Source organism: Nilaparvata lugens, chromosome 1, assembly GCF_014356525.2.
Source record: "Nilaparvata lugens isolate BPH chromosome 1, ASM1435652v1, whole genome shotgun sequence".
NCBI lineage: Eukaryota > Metazoa > Arthropoda > Insecta > Hemiptera > Delphacidae > Nilaparvata > Nilaparvata lugens.
Window position 1 is genome coordinate 34846133 of NC_052504.1, and position 20780 is coordinate 34866912.

The 20780-nt window shown below is 35.7% G+C and overlaps 1 protein-coding gene across 1 annotated transcript in view; it reads left to right on the forward strand.

Moving 5' to 3' along the window:
• Nucleotides 1-4438: 4438 nt before the first annotated feature.
• The window catches only part of LOC111051599 (rho GTPase-activating protein conundrum), an 82873-nt gene continuing 66531 nt past the window's right edge, over nt 4439-20780 (forward strand). The window contains exon 1 of the mRNA XM_039420139.1: nt 4439-4702. The gene's annotated coding sequence lies outside the window, so the exon portion shown is untranslated. The remainder of the gene's footprint in view (nt 4703-20780) is intronic.

Sequence of the window (20780 nt, forward strand, 5' to 3'; positions counted from 1 at the left end):
TACCAGATTTCGTTTCTCCTTGCCATGCATGCACCACTTGCATTGATATACGCATCCAATGTTACTTGCCTCATCTTCGCCGCAGTTCAGTGACCGGGACATTGACAAAGTGTCTTCCCTTAGGTAGGGTTCACGTCAGTACTCGTGGTCCATTATTCGTCCCGCCGAATGACTAGGTATGTTCCTGCACATACTTAGCTCTGGTATAGTAGGGTCTGTTTATCAGGTAGCGTTTGAGTGCTTTGGCAAAAAGTGTAATTTACACCATAGCCTTCAAAGCCACCGGAAGTAGGTTGTAGGAGAAGACTCCATATGGAGTCTCTTGAATTTGATGAGGCGTTGCTTAGGGAGGCCTATGTCCTTATTGTTTCTCATATTGTACCCATGCCTGTCTCCTCTTAATGGAGGGGTTGGTTTCCTTGCAAAGACTGTTGACTCCGGGATGTATAGGGAAATTACTGTTGATAGTTTGTGTTTTTTGAAAAGCGGTTTGCAGTGATCCTTTATTGCTTTTACTCCCACTATGGTTCACACTTTTCTTTTGTGTATGATGACTGGCAAGATATACTTTTGGAGCACACACTTAGCTTTTCTTAGAACTTTGTAAATTTGGAAAACAGGCTATTCTGGTTCTGGCCATAAGGTGGGACAGACGTTAGAATATCTTATGTTGTTTCGTTCAACAGGTGAACATATTTGTAGGGCAATAATGATTTACGATAATTCCTAAAAATAAATGCTATTATCAAACTTAATTTTTCATAAAATATTATTTATTTTCTTTTAAACATGATTGTGTATGAGAAAATGAGAAAAGAATATAAAGTCATTACAGAATTATGATACCTAGTATCCCATAGTCAATGCTTAATGGCAAAAGAAGCACTAAAGATTCCTCCGTACCGGTTTGGGTTTGCTATGCTCCATATCAAACCAAATGTTTTTATTGTCGTTCACAATTATTATACATGTATTGACAAAGTGATGAAAACGAGCATAGTCCTTAGTCTAAAGCTGTGGTGAATAAAATCATAAAATATTGAATCATTAAATATAATTTAAACATTTAAATGAAATAAAACAATAAAAAATTGACACTAGGACAGACAAAATTTGGAATTAAATAACAGAATTGATTGAAACGCAACAAATATGACACCTATACCAGATCAGCACTTCTAATACTTAACACTAAATAATTATATCTGGCTGCTCGAAGAATTCCTCAATGTCATAAAAAGGGTTTTCATTCAGCCAAATATCCAATTTGTTAAGAATTTAGACTTTAAGAAAAGTCTTATCATATTTGTTAATGGACCTCAACAAACTATTGTAAACTTTTTTGTACATTATACAGTGACTATTAAGAGATTTACTTAATCTGCAATATTTAAAATATCATTTTACCCCTATTACGTGTGCTTTGTGATTGGACATGTTCATTAAGAGTTGTTTCTGGTAATTTCTTTAAAGAGTAAGCAGCAAGTCCAAAGATGTAGAGATTGATGACCGTCTAATATTTAATTTTATAAATATAGGCTTACAGTGATCCAAGGGACCTGAATTAGCTGAATTACCTTCCTCTTCACCAATGCCGGATGGGTTGCGTCAAGTGTTGAAAATATATAATTTTTCACATTTATCGAGATGGCAGTACACGTCAGACAAGGCCTACCAAGTCGTTGAGAAAAAAATCCTGAATGGAATAAAACGGTTCTCTCCTAAGCCAACACTTGAGTCTCAGGTTGAATGCTGGTGTGTTCAACATCTTCAAATCCCCTGCAGCCTATTGAAGATCCGCAAGGCCAATGCAGGAAATGCATCACGGATCTTTGACAAGCGACGATATGGCACATCTATGAGACCTCGAATTCTAGTGTCGTGACCATGGAAGTCACTCCTCGTGTTAAAGTTTTCAAGATTTGCTCGCACATACACAGCACACAAGTAAATGTAATGACTGTAGATGGTCATTACACCTGTGGATTGGAAGAGAGAACAACAATGATCCAGAAATCCACTAAAAGTAGTAATGCGGATGGCCCTCTTTTGCAGCTTGAAGACATCTTCACATGCAGAAGCATGACCCCACAGCAGCAGTCCATAGCTCAGGATGCTATGAAAAAGCGCATGGTACACTACCAGCAAGTAGGGCCTGCTCACCAACTGCGTCAACTTCCTAAGCAAATAGGTGACTCGTGACAACCTCTTACAGATGCCCTAAATATGGCACACCCAGGTAAGCTTTGGATCAATGGCAAATCCAAGGAGAGACACATTGTGAGCACTGATGGCCTGACCGCGACTCAGTGTACAGACCCACTGTCTTTTCCACATTCAGTAGCAACTTATTATTTGCTTCCAACCAACCTCCAGCAGCATCAAACAGCAAATCAGCCTCCTGCTGTACCTGGGCCAGAAGAAATCAATGTGGTATCGTCAGCAAACTTCAGTGCCCTACCTACAGGTCCCAGAACCGAGCCCTGAGGGACACCATGATTTATAGACAGTGCCCATGAACTTTGCCCCTCCAATGGATATGACCTGTCTTCGATTCTTCAAGTACGATTTGAGAGCCCGAAGAACAGCGCACCACCCACACCATATCGCTCAATCTTGACAATCACTATTTCATGAGATACATGCAGTCAAATGCTTTACTCAGGTCGCATAATGTCAGAGACAGGCAGTTGGTTCCCTCGAAATATTCCTGAATTCTCTCAACAAGCTCAGAAACTGCTGTCACGGTCGACCTATTCTTTCTGAAACCATGTTGCAGATCAGAGAAAAGCTCATTAGTCTCGAAGAACTCCACCAGCTGCATCTTCATTACAGTCTCAAAGATCTTGGCAAAAACTGGAATGACAGATATAGGTCTGTAGCTATTCATGGTGCAAGGATCTCCTTTCTTATAGATAGGTACTGTGCGCGCAGTTCTCAACAAATCAGGGAAAATTCCAGCCCTCAAACACTTGTTCATAATCTCACACAAAGGCAGGCGATGACACCAATATAATGGCTTTCAACATGAGAGTAGTCATTCCATAGATATCCTTGCTGTTTGAAGTTTTAAAGTTGGACACAATTTTTATGATGTCAGTTGGTGTCACTTCCTGCCAATGAAGTTTTCTCACTCTTCTTGACTTCACACTACCTACTGGATTCTCATTTGTAGTTGGTATAGCCGAGACAATCTGTTCAATATTTCGCAGAAGAAATTCGTTGAACTCATCAGGACTAGCCTCACAAGCAACTCCAGATGCTCTCAAGGGACCCCTGCTTCTGTTTATCAGATTACATGCAGCTTTACAGGGGTTTGGTGCATTTGCAATCTCAACATTGGCACACTTTTTGGCTTAATTGACCTTACATTTATATATGTTCTTCATTTTAGAATACAATACATGTAGGTAGCCTAGACTAATAAGTTTTATTTTTCCATTGGACAAGTACTGACTACATAGTTGTCTCTCATCATCAGTAGCAAGCCTCTGAACCTGGACAACTCAGGTGAAAACCAAGATCTCACTATTCTAGCTTTACTCTTAGGCTTATTTTTAGACCTAAAATTATGCTTTAAAAGCTTCAATGGAAAAATAAATTAAATATTTCATCAATTTTGCCAAAAAACTTATTATAAGCCTCTTCAGGTTCTTCCCCCCTGTAGTTCACTATTCCAGTTGACCTGAGACACAGCATCTTTGAATCCAGGGAGGGTACCTTCATCAATCCTTCTATAGCTCCTCTTGAATAATGGCAATACCAAGTAGGAAACCGAGAAGATTCACTCACCATATGGATGTTGGCTGACACCATTATTACTGCACTATGATCAGCAACAAGAGAATCAGTAACATGTACTCTGAACCTCGAGTAATCCATATTTGTTGCAATGCTATCTAAACAGCGATCTCCTCTAGTGGGCACCTCAGATACAACATAGAGTCCATGAGTCCGCAGCAAATTCTACAAGTTCTTGTAGCCGGTTCTTGAAGCATTGATAATCCTAACAATATTTCTGCAACACTCGGAAAATTGCCCCATACAAGAAGATAGTATTTTATAAGGGACTCGAAAAACGCAAAGTAAGCCATTCTCACACGGTGTTGAGTCACACATTGCTTCAGACGTCCAATACTTCAGGACAATAATATTATTACATCATTGACGCTGACATATTTTTTACAATTTTTAACATATAGAATGAATATAATAGTACCTATCATACATTATCCGATAAAAACTCATGATTTCAATAAAATATAATACGGTAATACATTTGTATGAAATTTATTGATGGCATGCATTGCATTTCGATCATTTGAATGTCTTGCTTGAAAGATGTGTCGTGATTGGTGGAAGGAGTGTAGTGGTGCAAGTAGTTACGTCACCGGGTACCTTCCACTTCCACTCATCCACCTGCGCCTGCGTGCACTGTTCTTTCATGCGCTGCGCGGTGCGCCATTCATAGTTTTAGCGCAGAGTTGTAAACAACGCTCAAAGCTGTTTCTGTTTTGTGTTTTCAGTTTCAGTGTGTGTTGAGGTGCAGTGTTTCTAACTTTAAAACGTGGACATAGAAAACTATTTGTTTTATTTTAGTCAAGGCCTTTCAACTATTGTTTGTTTTAAATAAATTTCAAGGATACAAATTGGAATTCTGACACCGTTGTTTTTCTTCGAGGTTATCTTGGAAAGTTTCTTGGTAAGTTTAAGCAGGTTAATCTATTTTGTATCATATTCTTACTTGATTGAAGACTAAAACTACAAGCTTAGAAGTCTTTAAAACATTGACAAATTTTTTAAGAGAGACTTTATTTAAGTTTGTGGCTTAATAAATTAAGCTTAACCATATGATTGCAATGTTTATTTTTGATCTGGTCCACACGACCTTGAATTATCTTGGACCCTTGGACGTAGGTTTACGGTAGCATCTCAAGATTGAATTGAAATTGTTGCTGTTTTATTTCAGTGTCAATGAAATTTCAGTTTCAAAGCGCAATTGCTGCTGTCAATCAACAGGTAGACAAATATCTGACCCATTTTACGCCGCCTCTTTGTAACCTTGACAACTTTCTAGGTACGGTATCTGCAAGTTGTTTGCAAAGAAGGAAAACATTATTGTACTGCACAGACCTACCATATTCAGTGTAGAAAACCTGTTTATTGAATCTATTGCTGCTGGACTGTTGCTTTCGTTGTTGGATACTTTTATTACTGCAGTAGGCCTATAATATTCCACGCACTGACCAAGTACCGTACCGTTTTTTTTTCTTGAAATGTCGAACAAAACAATTTCTTTCAAAAACAAGGACAACAACCACCAAAGCATACATATTATTATTGTCTTGCCAATTTATTTAAAAAAAATGTAGAACTCTCAAGGTTTTTTTGTAGAGGATGATGCCCACATGAGCTCTAGGCTTGTGTGTGTGGTTAATGAGACGGATGATGTTGACATATGAGTGGACTTACAGCTGTAGGTGGGTTCCGAACCACCGGGAACCAATTTTTAAACTCAAATGGTATTTATAGGAATTTGGCTCTTGAAGTGGTCACCCTTACAAAAACGAGTAGCAGGCGCATGAAGTTTAACTTATCTTATCGATAGCTTATCAGCGTTCAATTCAAGTTACTTTTGATGAGGAGGGAGTTTGTAAACCACAAAGGTTATTGAACAGCAGAGGAAATATATGAGGGGTAAGAGAAATAATTTTTGTTGATAAGACTACTTACCGCCCTTGGAAATTTTACCATGGGCCCGGTCCAAGGAGAATTTTGCATCCCGGGCAACCTCTGTGCTTATTCCCTTTCCTGAGAAAACACCTACCGTATTTTTGATTTTTTAAAAGTCAATTTCTAGTGTTGCCAACGCTCTGCCAAGAGGGATGGATGTTGGCAGCATTGACAGCTGGTGCGGCCCGCACCGCAGTTCATAAACACTCTCATAACCCATAAGAATCATTGTACCTTCTGACCGCAGTACACTTGCGGCCTGCAGATCAGTCATCCTCGACCTGGGCGGGCCTCACCATAGCAGTTCATAAAAACGCTCATTATTCCACGTTCAATTACAACTCGTCTCCGCGCAATCGCAACTGTAGTGTACCGTACATCATAAACGGGTCCTTATGTTTTCAAAATTCGAAGCTGATTATTTAAAGCGTTCAATAGTTGTCCAAAATAGAAATGCCAAAAACCTCTAGTCCAAACTAATAACTCGCTAAGCTTTTGTTCGATTGTGGTCTCACGTCTCTTACATCATACACTCAATCTTGGAAACGAAAAGTTGAATTTCCAATAAAATAAGTTTCCAACAATATTTATAACCAAAATATGATACTATTTAATATAAGATGGAAAACGTTATTGGTAGTGAGTCCAAAACACAGTAGGTACTGTATATTCAAAATGGCGTCTTTTTGTACAAAACCAACTCCAAAAAACTTACTTTGTGTTTTCATTTGGAATTACTATAAAGTTTTCAAAAATGTTGTTTCAATTTTGTTATCATAATGAAGAACCGGTTTGTAGTTCTCTCTTCTTCACTCTCTATACCTGTTATAGCGAATATCTGTGTTTTTATAAATATTAGAAAGAAATATAATATCTTATGTTATTATAATATTTTCAATATCATGGAAGTTTGAAATAAGCAAGCGGCCAGTTGACTCTGTTCCGGTTGCCTCTATGACATTGATTTTACATTATCTATCTTGGATTTCAACTATAATTAGCATGACGTCTGCTTGATATTGTAAACAACACCATTCAGGCATGTTAATTCTAATAATAGCTATGCTGGATAGCTGAATTTTTGCTTTTACTGTGAGGTAAAGTAATTTATAAAAATCAAAACAGTGTTTAGATCATCAATAACATTGCACATTGGACTTCAATCGTGACAATGAAAGTAAGATCAACTTGGACTCCGAGTGATACATTTATTGGTGGCTCATTTTTGATTATAAAAATTCGATTGCTTTAGTGAATAAATAAGTGACGTTTGTAAAGCAACACTACAGTATCCGCCCATGTTTTTGAATAGCCGTATCTCGTCCAAGGAGACCCAATAATAAACTTTTAATTAAAAATATTTATTTTGCAATACATTCCTTCCCTAAAACAATTTCAGGCCCAACACAGTTTCTTGAGAGGAAAATACATGAAAACAACAAAGCGTTTTTCTGTATTAAGTAAACATACGCTCACACTATATTATTCAGCTCTATAATAATATTTTTTATATCATAGCTCTTCTCAACCATGGTATAGTCATATTCCGATGATCTGTCCATACATTTTATTCAGCCATCACACAAAAAAAAACTGTAAAAAGTGAAATACTGTATACCATGCATATAAAATCATCATTGTGAATTTATCTTTTCTTGTTTTCATTTCTATACTGGGTTAAATTTTTGACCAGCTCTAATTATTATGAGCGTCCTGAGTATTCCTGAATAGGATTGCAGTGAATGTTATTGAATTCATCCATCTATCCATGTACATATCTTGGGAACATGATATGAATGGTTTCATTTTTTTTTCTTGAGAGTAAGATGGTCATCCCAAATAATTAAAAGCGGTTACCTGTAACACTAACAAAGAGGAGGAGCGTTGTGAGTAAGGCCTATTATTTGTGCTAGTGTGAGTTGGTGTGGAATTCGATGAATTTGTATGGTGGTTATCAGATGGGCATATAAGGCATGGGCCGTGGATGTAGCAGGCTGAATAAAAAAGCCTGCTGCCGTTATGTTTGAGCAATGGTGGTGCTGTGCAAATAGAAAAAGAAGGCAGCGCCAGTTTTTTGTGGCGTTGACTTGGGCGCTGTGAACCGATTCAACTGTCAACAGCCGCAGCCGCATTCAACCGCCACCGCCCCACTGGCCCCTCCAGTCCTCTCACAATGCGATGCGCTGTGCACCCAATCAAAGCTCGCGAAGGAAATGCAGTTTACATGGCTCCAGAGGTTATTCACATTCATCAATTTTGAATAGATGAATCGATGGATGGTGTCCCGTCAAAAAGTGTTTAGAAAAATTGTATTTTCAAGACATTATTTACATTTATTAGAACTCAAGGAGTTTAGAATTCATCGAAACTTGCAGATAAATTATAAATTAAAAATAGAAGGAGGAACTGACTGTTGAACTAGATGGAAGCCAACTCAAATCTTATGTGAGTGTATCTGGGTTCACGCTTGCAAAGGGACGGTGATCTGGATGCAGAAATACAGCATAGACTGAATTGCGGATGGTTCAACTGCAAAAGGATGAGTGGTGTGCTCTGTGATAAGAGAGTGAACTGTAAGATGAAGGATAAAGTGTAGATCGGTAGTGAGACCAGCTATGTTGTATTGCGCGGAAACCTGTCCTGTTTCAAAGAGGCAAGGGAATAAAATGGAAGTGGCTGAGATGAGAATGCTAAGATGGATGTGTGGAGTCACAAGAATAGGATAGGATTCGTAATGAGGTGATTAGAGGTACAGTTGGGGCGTGAATATTGGGTAGGACGATGCAGGAGGCCATGATGAGGTGGTTTGGACATGTGCAGAGACTTGAGGATGATTATGTGGGTCAGAGGGTGCAGGATTTGTATCTGGGTGGTAGGAGAGAGCGAGGAAGGCCAATGATGCGATGATGAGGTGGTGAGAAAGAGTGGAGGCTGATCTGCGGGAGAAGGGTTTGATTGATTGAGTACTTTATTTATGTAGATTACAATATATACTGGCTTATACACTTATATACAATAGCTTACAATACAGCAAAATTATAGATGAATTTAAATAATATAGACTAAGAAAATAATTATTGAACTGTATATGATATGAAAAAGTAATTTGTAATATAATAACTATAGATAATTATATTGTTATGCATCTACATAAATTGGCGGAGATTATTATCTACATAAAAGGGTTGGAGAAACGGGGAGGAGATGGACAGTATTTTGATTCGGATAAGGTTTAGCCAAAGAAGAAGAAGAAAACTAGAAGATAAATTATTCTTGAGAGGCTATTCACATAAAATGAGTAAATTTGGAGTTTTATTGGTGAGGGTTCCCTTACGAAAAGATCCTAACTAGCCCGAATATGTTATTTAAACAATTCACTTATCTAGAGTTGGAAAAATGACATTTCGTAAAGGTTTAGACTCTATAGACTACACTTTTTTATATGTTTTGAGACGTTATACGTATTTTCAATAAATAAGTTGCTGATGGTAACAAATCTACACTAGAAAAAAAATCTTTCAATAGGTTACTTATATTTTTCAAACTCCAAAATAAAAATCAGTATAGGCTACATTTTTTGAGATGTTCTTCTCATTTGAAAAGTTATTACAAAGAAAGAAACAAAGTGCAATAGAACAGATAGAATTCAACTATTGAAAAGAGAAAATTGTAGATTTGAATTCTACAGTGGAAAAAATTATAAATTTGTAGTGTAGCATCCATGTTACTAGGTAATCAGCAAAATTTATTTTATACTCTACCCAAATCAATTTTGCTGAGTACCTTCACCAGTTTGCGCTAATTTAACATCTATGATCAATCACAGCTTTGAATTTCAAACTCACATTATTGCTCTAATTTGACAAACGTTTTCCCCAACACATTCCAAGATAAGCCAGATTGTGTGGTCGTTTTGCAGTTGCATACTCCTTGTTGACTGTTTAGCATAGCATTGCGACAGCAGGTAGTTTTGAGATTGTTTTGAAAGAGAATTGAACGCTGAGAATGTGGCCTATGATATCTGTTTGTCCTGAGGGCGTCACTCAGGACTCAGCTCCACTCGAATATTTGGAGAAGTGGTTTTTGTGCTCTGTGGACTATCCAGTGAAAGTTGATTCGCCGCAGCTGCGTTGCTCTCAACATGGATATTAAAGGTAGCGCATAGATGGCGTTCCGTTGCGCTGTCTGTCATCTTCTCACAGATTTTCCTTCTCAATTTTTATCAGTTCAGCTCAAAGTTTGTGGACATGTTCCATGATATTCATTTCTATGTTTTCGAAATTCATTACCTACACTTCTCCATGTAAAAAAACTTTAATCATATAATTAGTTTGAATATCAAAAATTATATTAGGGACCACCTGACATGAGAACCCACTGACTAATTTCTTCTGCAGATTGGCAAACGAGTTCAATCTGTAGAATAGTTCGAAATTATAATATGCTCGAAATTTGACGTCCATGGGTAGTTATCATGAAACATACGAAAGCCAAAATTCAGGAATCCAAACTAAGAGCTCGTTCAAGTTAGATGTGTTTATTCATTCTTATTATCATGATGCTTCAATATTTGTAATTGAACGAATAATGGGTAGTAAACTTGTCAAGCTGGCTCAGTTATTTGGATTAGCTTTTTTAACATGTTTTATCTAGTTTTAGACAGAAATAATTCTTTAATAGACCGCAAAATGTTGAGTGCTATGATCTATGATACTGGACGAAAAATCAATAGATGAAATTTCTCAAAATTTATCTAATGGTTTTTTCGGACTCGCTTTAAAGGATTCAAATAACGTATTTAATTATTTTTCCAGTAAGAAATCATTTTTGAGTGAAGATTGGAAACTGTTGAATAAAAACACTTTCTATGTGGTTTTTATGTAACTCGACGTTTTCGGTGAGCAGCTGAATCGATTTTGATATTTTGTGGTTATCGACGTGGAATGCTGTTTCGATTTCTTTTTTACATCGATTCAATGTCGGATACGATCTCACTTTCTTCTCACAATATTTCGAGTTCATTACATATTTGCAAAACTATAAAACTTGTTAGTTTTTGCGAAAAATTAAAAGGCTTTGAATATTTATATTATTCTGGGTGTAATTTTAAACTAACAAATGGCTGTTTGGAGCTTATTACGTTATTCTACAAAGGATCTACTAAGTTTTTCTGCAGAAAGTTATGAATAAGGGACTGATAATTATCTTATTATAACCTAATAACCATTCCATTATCCATTATTGTATCTACTTTCCAAATTGTATTGCTATCAAGAAGATTTGCATTGACAAGAGTGGATTAAAGAGAATGAAAACTAGGAAATGAGTTTCCTCCCAAGAGAACGTTCCGTGTGATGAAGAATGAAGTCTTCTAGTTTTTTCGAAAAGCTTGGTTGGGGGGGGGGGTCACGGTACGTCGTGGATGCAGTCTACGTTGAGCCTGTGAGAGAAAATATGATTTATTGCTTTTGGATAATAAGGAAGAAAAGTGAAAATAAACAGATTTACTAGCCACTCATGTCCTTCTCTCATATATTCTCAAATCCATTGACTCAGTCAGCGTTTAACAGTGATAATTTATGTTTAATTGTTCACACATTTGTGCAATTTAACCATCAGGGAGACTATGATGCCATTTAAACTTTCTTTGCGAAAAACCTCCCCGTGATGTGACACATGTGTGACCTTACGTTGCTGGCCTTCACAGCTGAAGTTGAATTTAGAAGAGAAGGAAATGCCTGCTGATATGTGACATTAGTTCCGTGTGACATTTTCAATGGTACATGGAGTATAGTATAGTATGGTGGTACACCTTGAGTAGTGTGGATGCTATTCCAACAATATTAATCATTCCCATTTAATCGCTTTGACTTTCTTTTGTTTATACGTCCTGCTTTTTATCAATGCTTGCATTTGACCTTCAGAAATATAGGAAGCAATGACAAAAAGTTTACCATTCTACTCGTTACTTTCATCTTTTAGGCTTGAGATATCGTACTAAGAGAGAGCCGTTTCAAGAAGATTTGTTGTACCGCATTTATTGTTCTTGTATTCTTATTCAATGATAAGAGTTGCATTTCCACATGAGACCTAAGATTTAGCAAGTTGTGCTGTAATATTTTAAAATTTACTTGTGGAATAGTAAATTATCTGTAGAAGAAATTTGCTGCCTCTGCCATGAAATTTTTATTAATCAAAATTTATTTTAGAGCACTTGCAGTGTTCTTCATGAACCACTCATTTAAGAATGGTGCTCGGAAAGTTGTATTCATGCATTGCACTATTTTATTGTCCATTTATGAATGCATAAATAAATATTAAATCTCCATCAAGCACAATAAAGGGTTTTTATCTTGTTACTATTCCGTAATATTATTTCTCGTGAAAAGCCATTTTTTTGGAAATTAAACCATCATTTTTCATACGAAATAATTACAAGTTTGATTAATCCCTCAGCATTGTGCTGGGTACTCGTTCAGACCATTCAAGGTTTGATAAGTTTATTTATTAATTTATTGGTTTAATTAGGCAAGGTTTGAATTCAACGTGAGTCTTTACTATTTGGATTTCTTTATTTCACTACCCTTTTATATTCCTTTTATTCATCAATACTTCTACTCCTTGAAAGCAACACCTACTCGATTATTGGATCTTATTCTAAAGTTTATTATTCTTATTCAAAAGTTCAATAGTTTAATCCGAGATTTACTACACTAGGACCTGAACACTGATTCTGGTTCACACTTCACACCTTGCACATTATTATGCATTGCATTGCCAGCTCAGGTGAGCCACTTGAGCCACAATCAATCACAATGTTACGTTTGAAGAATTCAGTAAATCCATTAAGGTAGTGCGATAAGGAGTTCCCAGAGTGCTTGAAGACAATGTGGTACGTGCTTGCATGTAATTAAATTGATTTCATCTGACGATAGGTGATCCATTGTTAAGGTGAAGGACCTTTTCTAATCACTATGACGTCACTACAGACTATAGTTATAGTTTATAAGTTCTAGACAAAATACATTAACATTTCTCAACGTAGTTTCTAACTCTTTAGATGACTTCGCGGTTTTGAAAATAGAGCTGTCAACATCATTTTTGTATCACTTTTGAATTTGAGAGTAGAGCGAATACATTTTATAATTTGGGAATATCTATTTTCTTTATAAAAACAATAACAAATAATCATATTTATCATTTTCTTACTTGAGTAGGGCAATTATAGAACAGAAGTACCGGTAGGCCAGTTTCACACGGCAGAGACCTCGCTCCTGGAATATCATATTACGGAAGATCATATTTCATATTTTGCAGCTCTCCTGTACTTTCACATGGGGATCTTACGAATAAGCCGACAGATCCAACAACTATGCCGACGTTTGCTCAAACCTATGACTCATCACTTTTTCTCAAAGTCTAACTTCCTTAAAAATATAGATAGAAGATTTCTGATTTCGGATTTGGATTCAGCGACCTCAAATTCTTTAAAGCGTAAGTCCCATTTTCAAAAATACCCGAAAACAAGGGAGTTATAGCTGTTTTTAATATAGCTTTCCATTATCATATGATTATATAGTACATACTAAGATAATAATACTCCTGCCTCACAAAGGGACAGGCAAAGGTTTTAAGAAGTTTTTGAACACCTGAGAAGTTTATACATAAACATTTTTAATTTTTAAAAATTCTAGTTTTCCAAAAAAATATTGAACTATGAAAAGATGAATCCAAATATGAAATCATAAATCATCTCCACTCATCACCCAATAAAATAGGAGGAAAAGGAATGTTGTACAGTAAAATTCACTGAATTTCAATTGTCATTCAACAATCCAATTTATCAGGTTCAAATCGTTGAATATCACTTTGAATTCCCAGCAATTATTGACTATTTCTTTTTACAATCTGGGAAATCTAGATCGATAATTCTAGATTGTTAAAAATCATCTCAGTTTTGATAGACTATTCAATTTAATAATTAATTAATGTTTATTGTCTCTTGAATTTTTTTTAATGTAGGCTTACGTAGTTTATCCTGAGAGTAAAATTAATTTGAATCCAGTGTACTCAGATTGAAAAGTTTAAAAGTTTTTATACTTGTTTCTCAATCTCCTTTCTAATACTTTATTATTGAGTTTCAAATGAAATGTGGATGTAAAAAAGGTTGTAATTTCTTCACTTTGCAATTAAACTCTTCTGATGTAGTATTCGTTTTAATAAAGGCTTGAGCTCAGTAGGATTGCTTATCAATAAAGAAGCAATAATAACGTCAAATTCATGTAGTTGGCGAAATCTAAACCCAGTTTTGGTACTTTCCTACTAGAAACTTGATCATGGTGGTTTCTCTCTACTGGTTGATTGCCGTTTATATTCAACCTGCCAATTGTTATTATGTTTTAAAATTTCGCTCAGACGAAATTTAATTGTTTGAGGAACCGGTCCGACGTATCTACGGCAAGTCAAGTCGCTTAGAAAGTTGAAGGTGACCAATTTCGTAAATTGCAAATCTGTTTCTATTGCACCGGATATAAAACTAGCTCTATTCAGTTATTCTTAGAAATGTAGTGACATTAAATAATAGATTCAACTCATAGGTCTATAAACTGATTGATATTCAATAACTTACGACTTATAACATGTTTATCAAAAGATTGAAATAAATTGACATCAAAAGATTGATTGATAGACGATATAAATCTTACAATATTTCCCAGGCGGTAAAATCTTATAATTATTTGCAGACGGTTGAAGCTAACTAAATAGTCATCGAAACCTGAAGATAACATTATTTCTTTCTTTATAAGTCATCTGGATGATCCCAGAAGTGAACCCCAAACTTGAAAAAATATAGACCATACGATTGATAATTATTCATTTTCGCTTTTAGTTATCTTTATTATTTGGGAAATACTTCTAACTCTCAACTTGAAGTTTATCTAGAGGTCTAACTGTATTAATGATTATTACGTTTAAGGCCATATTAGTGAGTTAACTGGCTGGTTATTATTGTTATAACTTTCACCTGTTTGAAATCATTGTATAATTTCAGGCCATGCTTTGTTCATTTGTTGGAACTCATTTCTTCAAGCTATTTCAAAATTTGCAAGTTTCCTGATAAGATACTTACCTCCTCAGCAATTCTTAATCAAGTTGTAACATTTAATTTAATATTCAAGTTATAACATTTTCAATTGCTTTTCTCACGAGATTCAATGTAGAACTTAAATTTAAATTGCTCATCAAAATTTAATGTGCAATTTAATTGTGATTTCATATGATTCTGAAATTCGAGCAAGGAACCAGTTTCCAGTCTATTATGAACAATATTTTCCTGAATACATTTCTCAATTCTTTTTTCAACTTATATCAGCTCATTAAATTTCAGGAAATATTTCTTGAGCTAAATATTGTCACATCAACTAAAAACATTGGTATTGTAATAATTGCCGGAAATTACACATTTTTCAAGTTTTCCAAGAGTGGTCAAGCATGAACGTAGCGTTACTACAAGCTGCAAGAGAAAGTGATTTACAATGTAGAGAATGGACTCACAATGCTCAGCAATTCAGACTGCTACTGGAAACTCTATTATTCGTGCCATGCAATTTAATATTTAATACTGATCTGTTGCTGGTTTCCTACTATTGAATATTGTATAACAGTACTAACTAATATTATACTGAACTATAATAATTATTATAACGAGTTCTGGATTACTGTACAAAATAAAAATTGACCATTGAAGATCAAAAGAAGTCGATGGTATTGACGAACCAGATTGAGATTCAATCAGTTTTACGCTGGTTGATTTTTCTTTGTGATAGATTGATCAACATATCGGTCTTCAAGGTATATAGGGATTCTCTTGTGGTTAAACTTCTCGAGTAATTTTCTCAAGGCTGCTGTGACGTTCTTGAGCGGTATCCACTTTCCTTTTTTCTGTTTAATTTGTTAATTTGTCACATTAGCATCCAAGTGTGAATCCACATGATTCCACTCGAGTCTGATTTATGTAAATGCTTTGAAAACCAAATTGTGGATTCCGACTTCCAGTATGAGTGCTGGTGCTTATCAAGTTTTGAAATATTTCTGTATACCAACTTTCTGAATCCACAATATTGACATAATATATTGAATGCATTAGAAAATATTGTCAGTTTTTCACATAGTTTAAAAATGTGAAAATTATTATTTGTTGATTCATAGATGGTTTCAAAGCTCATTAGCTCTGCCTGGGTAGTGAAGACAAGGATGATGTAATAATCAGTATATGCCATCAGGTAGAAAAGGAATCGAACCCAAGACTGGAGCAGTAAAAATTATATATAAAAATTGTAATACAAAGCAATAATTACAACTTAACAACTCTTATTACAGTGTCCTCGCCATGACCAAATTTCAGACCTCTCTTTCAAATTAATAGACTACTTGAAAAATCTGCAATACGCTTCAGAATCAGTCGTTCTGTATTGCAAATGTAAAATTATATTCAAGATGAGTTCAATTGATCTATTCATCTAGTGTACACTTACTCTATACATTGTGTGTATTCTATTCATGGCTCCCTTATTTTTGTGTTAGCTGTGAATCCTTGACGAAATTTATATTATTACAAGACTGAAACGACTGCTCTTTCTCATAGCTTGCTTTCGCTTTCGGTTCCAGTTCAGCTGTAATCCTGGTTATTTGTGTCGGTCACTGCTCACCAAAGTCCAAGTTCCAAGTACAGTATGTCTTTGAGGAAACATAAACCTCTGCTTCTGTGGTATGCTACCTTTAAAAACTAGTGTCAATTCATCAGTAAATTCGGTTGAGTGTATGATAGTGTGATGCGAGAGTACAAACAGACACTGTACTGGCGATCGCGCATAAGAGAGAGAGTAGACGTAATTTACAGTTTCGTGACCTGGTATGCAAGATTTCTCTACGGCAGCAATGCGTAGTTTCCATTGGCTGCTCCTCCTCCTCTCCTCTACACCATCTATCACTCACTCACTCTGATCGCGAAAAACTGCCGCATTTGACTAAAAACTGCAATCTATGCCACAGTAGAACAGGACGATGTAGATTAGCTCTGATTCGGTTGGACGAGCACAGTGCACCGACAATGAAAAGCTTATTCGTGTAAAGACCGCTTATCTCCAACAGAAGCATGAGTTTTAAATCATCGGTGATTTTCTCGTTCTCCAAGTGATAAGATTTCAACCTGAAGCGAAGCTTACGTTCCAAAGGACGTACCACGTGGCACACCCCACATTCATAGACGTTGTAGTAACAGGCCTATAGTCAGATTGCTAATTGACCCTTTTATTTTACAAGGCTTCTCCTGGCATATATGGGATTTAAACCATTCATACTATATTCTAACATGATGCAATTTCTCTAACTTTTGTACGATATCACGATTCTTTAGCCCACTATACACGATTAGTCGATCAGTACAGTTTTTGATTAAATATCTACAGTATATTATATTGTAAGTTTTTCAAAACAATGATAATTGAACAAGCTGTGAATATGTGCTTCTTCTGTTGGTTCCCTATCTTTGTTTACTGTAAAAATATCCTTATTGCTTTTATTGGTGGGAGTTCCTCTACGGGAGCTCAAACGTGCCTGATATATTATGCCATCAATGGGTCTCATACCTAGTAAATTAGTACGACTTTATGACTGATGCTATTTTTGCTGACATACGGGAATGCTATATTTGGTTAGTTGAATGAATTTGAAGTAAAAAATGATTTGAATTTAATATTACTGGTATAGTGTTATATTAATTCTAGTAGAGAGTATATTTCTAAGAATTTCTTGTAGAGAATTTTCAAATGAAACAAGACTGCAATTCATCTTATTATAAACACTAAAACAAGAAAAAAGGAAACAAGAGTTTTTTCAGGAAAAAATGTTTTTCTTCACAATAAGTTCATTCACTATAATTCCTTTACTTATTCCTTTCAAAGAGTCAAAATAGGTTATGTTCACAGTTTTGATCTTTGCAAGATTTTGTCCCAGATCCTAAACAATGAAATTTTCTGGATAGTTGACGAAACATTACTGTGTTGTTCTCATTTCAATTCGGTCATAGTTTGAGAAAGTGGTTTCCGCTTATTAAAGATAACTAGCTACCTGACTAGGAGACAGTTTAGTAGAAGATGGCGGCGTAGTCATTAGATGAAAAATATAGAATACGACTGGAATGAGAGAAAATGACGGAAGGCATGTTTTGTTTGAAACGCTTGTTGGCATTGTAGAGCATGTTGCTGAGTGCTGAGATGACTGCAATAATAACTAGGCCCACACCCGGCTTGGTTCCACGCTCAGGATTCCTGTTTCATATTCGTCCGATTTCATTGCACGAAACGCTGCTAAACCTGATAAAAATTAGAACTCCTTATAAATGGACTGATGTACCGTTTTGAAAATCTGTAGTCATTTTAGAGCTATGATTTGAGACATGAAAACTAAATTCAACTCACATGCTGATGTTTCAAACTTCGACTTAATCCAATGTTTTATGAACTTTGAGGATTTTTCTATTTACTAATCCATTTTGTAATTGTTAGAAAGTCTAGTGTTTTAAACTTTTGACAGTCATTCCAAGGAACTTGGAATACAACACACTCGTAAGTGTAATTGCATGATAATCAGTTTTTGAAGACTTCAAGAAAACTCCTTTGTTTTTTCTGGTGTCTCCCTTCTTCTGTTATACAGTACTACCAAGAATTTATTTTTATGGATTGTTTTTGACCAAAAAAACTAGAACCAAATCAAAGAAATCTAAAACTTGTCTCAATGCATTTTTCAGAAATTTCTACCTGTGGCCATTTGTATTGACAGTATATTCCGATCTTTCAATTTCAATTCACCCAATCTACTACTACTATGTAAGATATTCCTTCTTTAGTTATTTATTCATTTATTTAATTATTTATTCATCTTCAAACGGTTAACACCAATTTACAGGAAGATAACGGAGATAAATACTCCAATTTTACAGGAAAAAACCAAAAACAGATACAATATACAATATAAATATTGGTGTATTTGTACTATTAACCTTGTTCAGTAATAAATAGCTTTTGAATGAACCCTATTAAAAAACTTTTCTTGTCCTTAGAACCTTGACTTATGTTTCTAGTCTTATAATTTTTTGACTGGTGAAACGGTACTTCTGTAGCCTACATATTTGAGCAGTAAACCTACTGTTCTATATTTAAACCATAAACTTCCAACAAAATGTTAGATTGTATACATACTTTGAATAGAACAAAATGACTGATATTGTGCTCCATAATAAGCAGTACTTCCGCACTTTACATTCAGTTTTATTATAATGCACTATTTTCCCCATTTACCACATTTCTTCAATGTTTCATCCGCTTTCTTCAGAAACTCCATGCGCTGAGTGTGTGGTTCGACTTTTTTCCAACAAACAACTCTGCTGAGAATAATTGTAGGAAGTAGTAGGCTAATCCATCTAGCTCACAGTACAAGCCAGTATTGCAATTTCCATGTAAAGTTGGCCGTGTTTTTGTTCTAGAACAATAAAGTAGTGTCGGTAACGGTTCGAGCTGTTATAGAATTCAGTTCAAGTAATTCGTAACGAGTTGGTGTTTAGCTCGGCTGAAACTATTCCAAATGAGTTCTCCGTCCACGTAGCTGATTGCGGCCCAACCAAACTCAGTCTCAAATTGTGACCACAATGAGAATTTCGATTGTTATCACTAGGTGCCACTTCGCTAAAATGTACACTTTTAGAATGAAAGATTCGTTTTTGTGATGTGATATTAGAATGGTTTGTATTTTATTGGATCATTTGGCATCAGTATCGTATTTTTCAACCTGAGAAAAGTTGGAAATTCCGCTTTTACAATAATTATTCTAACATCTTCCTTATTAAAAAAGTTTTTTTTTAAGAAATATTATGAAAACTAGCCATCTAGTGAAAACCACCCACCTCGTTGTAATGAGTCGCCTTGTTGACTGGCAGTTTCATATGTTCCTCTTTCCTGGAAATAATTTTATAATCAACCATCCAAAACCACAGTGATTGAATCTTAAAAACCATCCATGTACACATCTCCAGTTTCTCATCTACAATCATCCCCTCAACTTTGGTATTTCAATTAAAACTTGAGAGCTGTTATTGTCCTTATTTTGTTTTTATTCTCGTCAAGTTTCACATTGATACTTTAATCTCTGTATGATCATAGTCTACATCACACGTCACACCTATTAACTGTTTTTAGATGATTTTATAGTTTGCTGCTTGCCTTCTAATATCCTTTTCAGTATCAGATCTCTCCACTATATAGGAGAATTACATGAAACTTTTATAACTTTGACTTTATTTCAATATTTTTCGCATAGAATATTCGATGAAAACCTTTCCTTATCCGCCAAATGATTCCGTAGATCGTCACATACCTACAGACAAGCATCTAATCATGTTCATTGATTAGATCAGATGAAATACATACAAATGAGAAGCCGGAAGCGGTGCGGTGAGTGCGGTGTAGTAAGGCAGTTATGATGGAACTTGAATCAAAGCACACTGCACACATAGTCAGGCATTACCGTAACGTCGATCAAATAACGGATCCCGGCTCTGTAATTAATTGAATAGCGCATCTCGCCCATATATAATACGATACAGGTATCTGGCAAGCATGAGGATTCCGATCCATGCTCAGACACACTGGCCACTTCTGAGAAAGTGTCAAGAGAAAGAAAGAGAGAGAGTGTATGTGAGAGAGAAAACTGAGAAGCGAGTGAAGAAGGGGTGAAAACTTGGGATGAGTTTGTGGAATGGATTGCAGTCTGTTCTCGAGCTGAGTGCAGCGCATCATGATCGGCCGTGTTGCATTTGTGGCGATTCGATGTGGTACTTTACACTTCACCAGTCGTTCAGCCTGTCGATAACTAAATAGGCCACTTATTGACTGGGGACATGAGTATAGAGTATTATCAGACAGTATAGAATGTAATACATTGTATACTCTGAGTATTATCAACCCCCGTTGCATCAAACGTCTTCAATAGAT